This window comes from Balaenoptera ricei, chromosome 17 (genome assembly GCF_028023285.1).
Source record: "Balaenoptera ricei isolate mBalRic1 chromosome 17, mBalRic1.hap2, whole genome shotgun sequence".
NCBI classification, from domain to species: Eukaryota; Metazoa; Chordata; class Mammalia; order Artiodactyla; family Balaenopteridae; genus Balaenoptera; species Balaenoptera ricei.
In genome coordinates this window covers 31483749-31492729 of record NC_082655.1, presented here as the reverse complement: position 1 = coordinate 31492729, position 8981 = coordinate 31483749, and the positions used below count along the sequence as shown (strand labels likewise).

The following is an 8981-nucleotide window of genomic DNA, read 5'->3' as shown; positions in this document are numbered from 1 at the left end:
GATTGAATACCCTCAACACCTCTATCTTGGTGTGTTTAAAGCAGAATTCAGTTTTTCTCCTTACTCTAAAGCAACCTCCTCTTTTGAATCTCCTATTTCTATTCCACCTGCCCAATATTTCTCAGAGGTGTGAATTTCTTTCACTTCTCACCACCAGCTTATTAGTTAGGACTTTGGTTCTTCACACTGTAGTTGTTGTAATGTATCCTTAACTGATATTTTTTCTTTCATGTAACCTTATTTGGAAATAGAATGGTTGCAGATGTAATCAGTTAAGAAGAGGTCATGCTGGGGGGTAGTGTGGTTCCTTGATCCAATAGGAACGGTGTCTTTATAAGAAGAGGGAAATTTGGACACAGAGACAGAGACACACAGAATGGGGAATGCTGTACGAAGACGCAGAAACAGAGTCAAGATGGGATATAAAGATGAGGCAGAGATTGGAGTTATGCTGCCATAGACCAAGGAACCTGGGCTGACCAGAAGCTAGAAGAGACAAGGAAGGATCCCCACTAGAGGCTTCAAAGAGAGCATGGCCCTGTCAACACCTTAATTTCAGACTCCTAGCTCCAGAATTATGAGAGAGTACATTTCTTTTTTTTTTTTAAGCCACCCAGTTTGTGGTATTTTGTTACAGTAGCCCTAGAAAACTATTGGGTTGGCCAAAAAGTTCATTTGGGTTTTTCTGTAATATCACACAAAAAACCCAAATGAACTTTTTGGCCAGCCCAACATTACACCCTCTAACAGTTTTTGTAGAGTGCAGCCAACTACATATTTTAAGGGTCTGTAATGAGTGTACCTAAGCAGTATAAGCAATGGACCATGAAGGCTCTCGCACATCCCCTTGGCCCACCTTCCATGCCACTCCCCCCAGCTATTGCCATTGAAACCAGCTGCATGCTGGTGTACCCTACAACACCTTGTGCTGCACATCCCTTACTTTCCATCCTGGGCTATTTGGTTGCTCACCATGGGGAACTGAAGGTGCCCAATGTTCTATACGGTGTACCTGGAGGTGCAAGGGGGTCAACACTCCTCTGGGCAACCTTTGACCATTGGGAGATGGGAGCCAGTGGCTAACATTCCCCACTTCCATATCCAGGGTAGACAATTCTGATGTGCTTCAACACATTCCTCCGAGGGCCCACAGTGGTAACTAGGTTAATAATGCATCCTTGAATTGCCTTTCTCTCCTTCCTGTTTCTCTCCTCTCTGTTATCCTGTTCTAGTTTCCTAGGATCTTCTCTCAAAGTAAATTACCAACAGGCAAGCCGTCTTTGTTGTCAGAAAGAACCCAAGGAAAGAGAGCTGTGAAGTTTTCCCAAAAAATTTGTGCCTGATATTTTTTATTACTATAATACAAGGACCCAACATAATACCTTGCACATAGTAGGTATTCAGTAAGTATATATTTATTGAATGTACAATGGCTGAATCATTAATTAATCCATTAATCATTACACATTATGCATATATCAATTCTTATAGTTGACTGTATATATAACTAAAATAATATCTTGATAGTGATTCAGGCTGCATTTCTTTGCCTTGCCTACATGAATATTTTGAGAAACATTGTTCAAAAAATTAAGATAAGCTATGTATCTGGAAAACTGATAATTTATAATTCTAATAACATTATTAAAAATAACATCAGGTTAGGGTTCGTTCAATGTCTGATACCAAATCTACTGACCCATATGCACCTGGATCAACCCTTCTGCCATGTAGAGGTGTCTTCCCTCCCTATCTGAGGAAAATCGTTCTTGCCACCATAAGAATGTACTTATCTCCTAGCATGTTAATCTTTTCTTCTACTCTCCCACCTTTTCCACTCCACTTCCTGGATTGCAGTGGCCTTATTCTCCTTTCATGTCTGCAAATGTGTCAAGCTCTTTCCTCCTCTCAGCATTTACCACTATTCTTCCTTTGCCAGAAATATTCTTCCCCTTGCTCCTTTCTCATTCAGAGCTTAGCTTACATGTCAACAATTGAGAGAAGCCTTCTGTGGCCACCATTTCAAAGTATCCATCTTAAACCTCCACATTCAGTTCATCTCTTTGATTTTAATTCCTAATCAACTTTTTCTATTTCCCTTTTTCTTGACTACCCTTACCCTAGCCAAAGTGGGACAAGTTACTATTACTTCCTTCCTTAACTACTATGAAAATTCTCTTAAAAATTATCCCCTTGGGAAGGTTATCTAAAAAATATTTACAGTTTCTACTAGACAGACATCAACTGATAAGAGCAGATGCTGGCTATAGTGCTGGAATAGCATTCTGGAAGCCCACTGCTATACCAGGTACTAACTCTTCGGTTGCTTGATTCTGGCATAGAGTCAGGACTACCCAAATGGCAAGAAGACACTTGGACACAGGGTAGCAACTACTTCTAACAAGAATGAAATTATGTCAGTGTTTTAACAATATGTATGGTTGCACTTTTGCAAACTGATGCATACTGCTTCATACTGGTTAGTAAGCTATTTGCCCAATCCTTCACATCTAAACAAAAGGGACCTTTAATAAACACATGTGTGCATGTGCACACACACATACACCCACACTCCAAATTCTACAGTGACTGCCCAATTCTTAAATATAACCCATAGTTCCTAGATATCTGCCCCTTGATTACCTCTTCAATATCATATTGTATCATGATCCCACTGACTGTCCCCAATAGAGGCAACCAGGAAACTGAACATAGCATGCATTCATATCCCAGAATGTGTACAAGACCCCAACAGAAAATAATTTGCATTGATGACCAGCTCAAAGGATAAAATTGCAAAGCAAATGAAAACTTAAGTGCCATGTGACATAGTCACAAATGAGTAGGTATAGATAATAAGTTAACCTGAAACTATATTTTTATAAATAGTAGAAAGGCAATTTGGGAAATACACTAGAAGTCCATGAAATATAAATACCTCTGACTCTGCAATTTCAATCCTAGAAATTCACCTTAAAGAAAGAGAAATACACGATTTTTTACACAAGGATGTTAATTGCAATATTATTTATAATGAAGTCCAAAGCTTCTAGCAATAGATGATTAGTAAAATAAAATATGATTCAACTAGCAGTAGACAGCCATTAAAAATGTTTGAGAAGTGTATTTAAAAGCAAGGCAAATGTTTATTATATATTATCAAGTGAAAAAATCAAGTTATACAGTAGAAATGTGCAGTGTGATTCCAATTTAGATAGAGTCAGACTAAGTGGTTAAGTTAGGTGATGAGATCACAAATAATTTTCTTCTTGTCCATGTTTTTCTGTATTTTCCAAATGTGCTTCAGAATACTGGAATTACCTTTATGACAGGAGGGAAAGCCAATACATTTTATTGACAAAATAGTAGTACATTAGTTTTGAAAGGAGTGTACCAACATGCTTTGCTGATATTGTGAGCTACTGTGAAAAGCAGACCTGTAAATGTCTGTAATGCATAGATGGTAAAAGAGATTTTGCTGACCAGAGTCAATAACATTTTCTGGGCTTCTGGTTTTTTCTGTGACTTTTAAGATGCTTTAAGATGATGCAACAGACTTTTTTCTAAGGCCCAAGAGCAATTTTTCTTGGAGATGGATTTATGCAAATAACTTTTACTTACTGAAAGATTGAAATAGAATCAAAACTTATAAAACCAGGCAAGATGAAGGGTAAAAAGGTTCAAAGGGTCCTGCTCTAATTTCTCAAAAGAACACTGTGTTCCCTCCTAGCTTATCTCCATTAAAAAGACCTATGTGCTTAGCTTCTCAAAGACTTTTTGAATTTGGTATAAATTAAAGAGGTATGAGATGACATCTGAGAATCATGTCAAGCGAAGAAAGCTTCTATTATTCACAGGGCCAAAAATTTTAAGCCCATTTTGTAAAATAAAGCTGAAGCATTATGGGTCAAAGAAAATTGAATCCAAACTCCTTGCTCATTTATTTTATTTTGAATGTCAATTGATCAGAAGTTCATTCTAGCTGTTAAAACTTCAGTAGTCAATGTGTGAGGAAAGCTTGTCAAAAGTTGTCAGTGTACCATTTGGTTATTCAAATTGAATCAACTTTCACTTAAAATTATTTCTTATTATTTAAGTTTGTTCTTATGATTAAGAAAAATTACAACCTCAATTTGTAAGTTTCTTAAAATTTCTCAGTCTTTTATTCCAACCTGACAAAACCCCCTTTTTTTCAGATGAAAGGAATTACTGATAACCTCAATATATTTTGTTTCCTATTTTTTTCCATCTTCATTGCCATCTTTTATGCATTGCTTCAATTATCTCATTTGTCTTGTTACAAAGAACATTTTGTCCTCCAATATGTCCTGCTAGATGATTCTTCTAGAACCTCAGGATTTTTTTTTTGTTTTTTTTGTTTTTTTTAAATTAATTAATTTTTTTATTTAGTTTTGGCTGTGTTGGGTCTTCGTTTCTGTGAGGGCTTTCTCTAGTTGCGGCAAGCGGGGGCCACTCTTCATCACGGTGCGCGGGCCTCTCGCTATCGTGGCCTCTCTTGTTGTGGAGCACAGGTTCCAGACGCGCAGGCTCAGTAGTTGTGGCTCACGGGCCCAGTTGCTCCGTGGCATGTGGGATCTTCCCAGACCAGGGCTTGAACCCATGTCCCCTGCATCAGCAGGCAGATTCTCAACCACTGCGCCACCAGGGAAGCCCTAGAACCTCAGTTTTATCTTATTATCTCTCTCTCTTACATCAACAATGACGACTTGTTGACTAAGAACTCACATTGACACACTCCGTATAGCATTAATGTCCCTCCATGAGGCTACATTATCAACCCAGATCCACATAAACTGCTTCCCAATAGATATTCTCTAACCCTGGCTGATTGTGCCCCTTTTTTCGCTACATGGCATGTTAATATTCTTTCTGGGGCGCTTCTTTCCTCCTATGCTTCACCAAGTTAATATCCTATCTCAATTCTTTTAAATCCTTTGACAATCACTTCTAGTTTTCTCACTATTTCAGCACCTGATTTAATTATCTCGAATAATTATCTGATTATCTAGTACCTATAAAGTATAGGTGTTGCTCCAATAAAATTACAAGCTTTTTGTTGACTGAGATTGTATCTTAAAACTTGTTTATCTCACTTAAATATTAGAATAAAGTAGAGCATCTATGAATTGGGCTTAACGAACTTTAGAGAAATAAGTTATATTACCTTTCATTATATTATTCAGAATGTGATTACTAGTTTTAGAACTGCTTCTAAAGGCATGAATTTAGCCAATTACCCATAAATGTGTGTGAATGGAGTGGTTTGGAGATGGGAAGGAACATTTAAGCTCATCAGTTTCTTCAACAAATTGTCATTGCACACCTCTTGTTTATCAGGCAGTGGGTAGACACTGATAAGTAAAACTTGGTGCCAAAAAGTTTATGGAACTTACAACCAAATTTGAGATAAAAGATACTATGTAAGTTATTAGACATATAGACATGTTACTTATAAACTGTTCTGAATGCTCTGACATTAACAAGGCACAGTGATGGAGAAAAGTGGATGGAGGGAAGGAAGAGCATGATTTAGATGAGCTAAAGGAATGACCTTGCTAGAGGGTTGACATTTACATTGGGATCCAGAAGAGGGGAGCCAGTCATATGAAGAGGGAGCTGGGACTTTTCAGGTTCTGGCAACAGTATATGAAAAGGCTTAAAAGTAGGGACAAAAGAAAAAAATAATGGGCTTAGAAGCATTAAAGAGAAGCCAGCAAGTTGAGGGCAGAGTAGCATGAGACAAGGATGGAGATGTCAGGATTCCAGATCATGCAGGGCATCCTTGGCCGTGTAAAAAAGACTGTGCATCTAGCTTAAACTAAAATGTGAGTTGGTTTCTTCCTTAAGGTCAGCTTTACAGCTGTGTGGAAACAGATTAAAGAATACCCAATAGGACAAAATGTTTATTTTATTTTTTTTTTTAGTGAAAACTATGTCACTCATTGAACTATATCACCTCGATAATGGAAAATCATAATATCACCTAAAGTTAGATATTTTTAAATTTTACAACTGGTTATTAGACAATTGTCAGGTTTTCTTTTTTTTTTTAATTTATTTTTTAAAATTTTATTTATTTATTTTTGGCTGTGTTGGGTCTTCGTTTCTGTGCGAGGGCTTTCTCTAGTTGCGGCGAGCGGGGGCCACTCTTCATCGCGGTGCGTGGACCTCTCACTATCGCGGCCTCTCTTGTTGCGGAGCACAGGCTCCAGATGCGCAGGCTCAGTAGTTGTGGCTCACGGGCCCAGTTGCTCCGTGGCATGTGGGATCTTCCCAGATCAGGGCTCGAACCCGTGTCCCCTGCATTGGCAGGCAGACTCTCAACCACTGCACCACCAGGGAAGCCCAGGTTTTCTTTTTAATGGTAGTTGTTTCATCACTCCTGGAGATACCTAACATTTTATTTATGTTTTAGTAGTGATAAAAAAAAAAATGCCTCTACTTCAGCTTCACATAACTTCATTTTCATCAACACGTTGAGGAAATGGTTCTCTGTCTCAGTCGTCTGTGACCAGGGAGGGCATTCTGAGATATCTTTGCAGGATGCCTCACTCTGTATCTGGGTATAGGCAAGCCCGCAACTGGAGTTTTCTGATGAAAGTATTCCTCAGTAATCTTTGATACTGTCAAGTTCAAAAGCATCTTTTTGCCTCTGTTTAACTAAAATTAAAACTAATTTGGCCCTTTCTCTGCAGAATCACCACGGTGGCTGGGACCCTGTTCCCATATCCTGAAAACTGGGCGGCCTTCAAGGCCCTCAGTGCCACTCAGTGCAGCGGGGCTGCGGTCTGTGTGCTCACCGCACCACCCCACTTCCATTTTGGCCAAACCAAACACACCCCCGAATTTCTCCATAAATTTCCTGCTGGCAAGGTTCCAGCCTTTGAGGATGACGATGGATTCTGTGTGGTCGAGAGCAATGCCATTGCCTACCGTGTGAGCAACGAGGAGCTGCGGGGAAGTACTCCCGAAGCAGCAGCCCAGGTGGTGCAGGGGGTGAGCCTTGCTGATAGCGACATAGTCCCCCAGCCAGTATCTGGGTGTTCCCCACCTTGGGCATCATGCGCCACGACAAGCAGGCCACGGAGAATGCAAAGCAGGAGGTGAGGCGAATTCTGGGGCCGCTGGATGCTCGCTTGAAGACAAGGACTTTGCCGGTGGGCGAACGTGTGATGCCGGCTGACATCACAGTTGTCTGCACCCTGTTGTGGCTTTATAAACAGGTTCTGGAGCCTTCTTTCTGCCAGGCCTTCCCTAATACAAACCGCTGGTTCCTCACCTGCATTAACCAGCCACAGTTCCGGGCTGTCTTGGGGGAGGTGAAACTCTGTGAGAAAATGGCCTAATGTGATGCTAAAAAGTTTGCAGAGAGCCAGCCTAAAAAAGGACACCCCACAGAAAGAGAAAGCTTCTCGAGAAGAGAAGCAGAAGCCCCAGGCCGAGCGGAAGGAGGAGAAGAAGACAACTGCCTCTGCTCCTGAGGACGAGCTGGGTGAATGTGAGCGGGCAGCGGCCGCTGAGCCAGAGGCCAAGGATCCCTTCGCTCACCTGCCCAAGAGTACCTTTGCGTTGGATGAATTTAAGCGCAAGCACTCCAACGAGGACACACTCTCCGTGGCGCTGCCGTACTTTGGGGAGCACTTTGATAGAGATGGCTGGTCCCTGTGGTACTCTGCGTACCGCTTCCCTGAAGGGCTCACCCAGACCTTCATGAGCTGCAACCTCATGACTGCAGAGTTCCAGCGATTGGACAAACTGAGGAAGAATGCCTTTGCCAGAGTCATTCTCTTTGGAACCAACAATAGCGGCTCCATTTCTGGAGTCTGGGTCTTCCGAGGCCGGGAGCTTGCCTTTCCGCTGAGACCAGATTGGCAGGTGAGCTATGAGTCATACACGTGGTGGAAACTGGATCCCATCAGCGAGGAGACCCAGATGCTGGTTCGAGAATACTCTTCCTGGGATGGGGCCTTCCAGCATGTGGGCAAAGCCTTCAATCAGGGCAAGATCTTCAGGTGACCATCTCTTGCCATCGCCTAGCTGCCTGCACCTGCCCTTCAGGGAGAATGGGGGTCATTAAAGGAAACTCAACATCGAACCCTTTCCTGCCCTGCCTCCTGTGTGGGTGATGGCTTCTTCAGAGGAGTAGATATGTTGATGCAGGGTGTTGTCTATACCTGCAGGACCTCCCTGTGTAGGAGAGAAGTCTTCAAAAGAGCAGGAAGAGAGACCTCTCCTCAGTTTTGATTTTTTTTTTTTTTAATTGCCTTGCCTCTCCTGTGATGACCATCTTCTAGCCTAGCTGGGAAAGATTGGATGTAGTTAGGAGATGGTGACATGGGGCTTTGTAACTACCTAATTCCAGACCTTCCTGCATGAAGGGGGAGAATACCTGCTGACAGGGTGAGAGCACAGCATATGCAGAGCGACTTAACACTACTTCCCTGCTTCCCGCCGCTGCCCTGTGAGGTGGGGCGGCAGCCGTATCCAAGAGACATAGTTTCAACACTTCAGAAAAAGAGGCACAGACTCCTTGGAACAGATACTGGCCTGTGGGCCCTAACCTGGCTGTGGATCGTCTCTGGGGTATCCCTACTTTCTAACAAGGAAGTGGGGTTCAGAGATTTAAGCAACTTGCCTGTGATCACACATCTTAGGTAGTGGAGGCAGGATTTTGAACCCCGTGGGTGTCACTGGAGCCTGTACCCTAAACACGCCCTAGCGCTTCCTGCAATGTAGAGCAGTCATAAATGTCCTTTAACAACCAAAAAAAACCCAAAACTAATTTGAATCACTTCATCCTTACATTTAATTCAGTTAGTGTCTTTCCTCATCTATTACCTTAGCCTCAATTTGTCCGCTGATATTTTTCTAAGCATCTCAAGGAGCTCAGAGTAAGCTAATTGTGGTTCTGTGGAGCTGGACCTTTGGGAGGAAAGAGAAAGCTGGTATCTACGTTCCCT

General features: G+C 41.8%; 1 pseudogene; it reads left to right on the top strand.

Annotated features, from left to right (window-relative positions):
- Positions 1–825: 825 nt before the first annotated feature.
- Positions 826–8099, top strand: LOC132351719 (elongation factor 1-gamma-like; annotated as a pseudogene).
- The last annotated feature ends 882 nt before the right edge of the window (positions 8100–8981 follow it).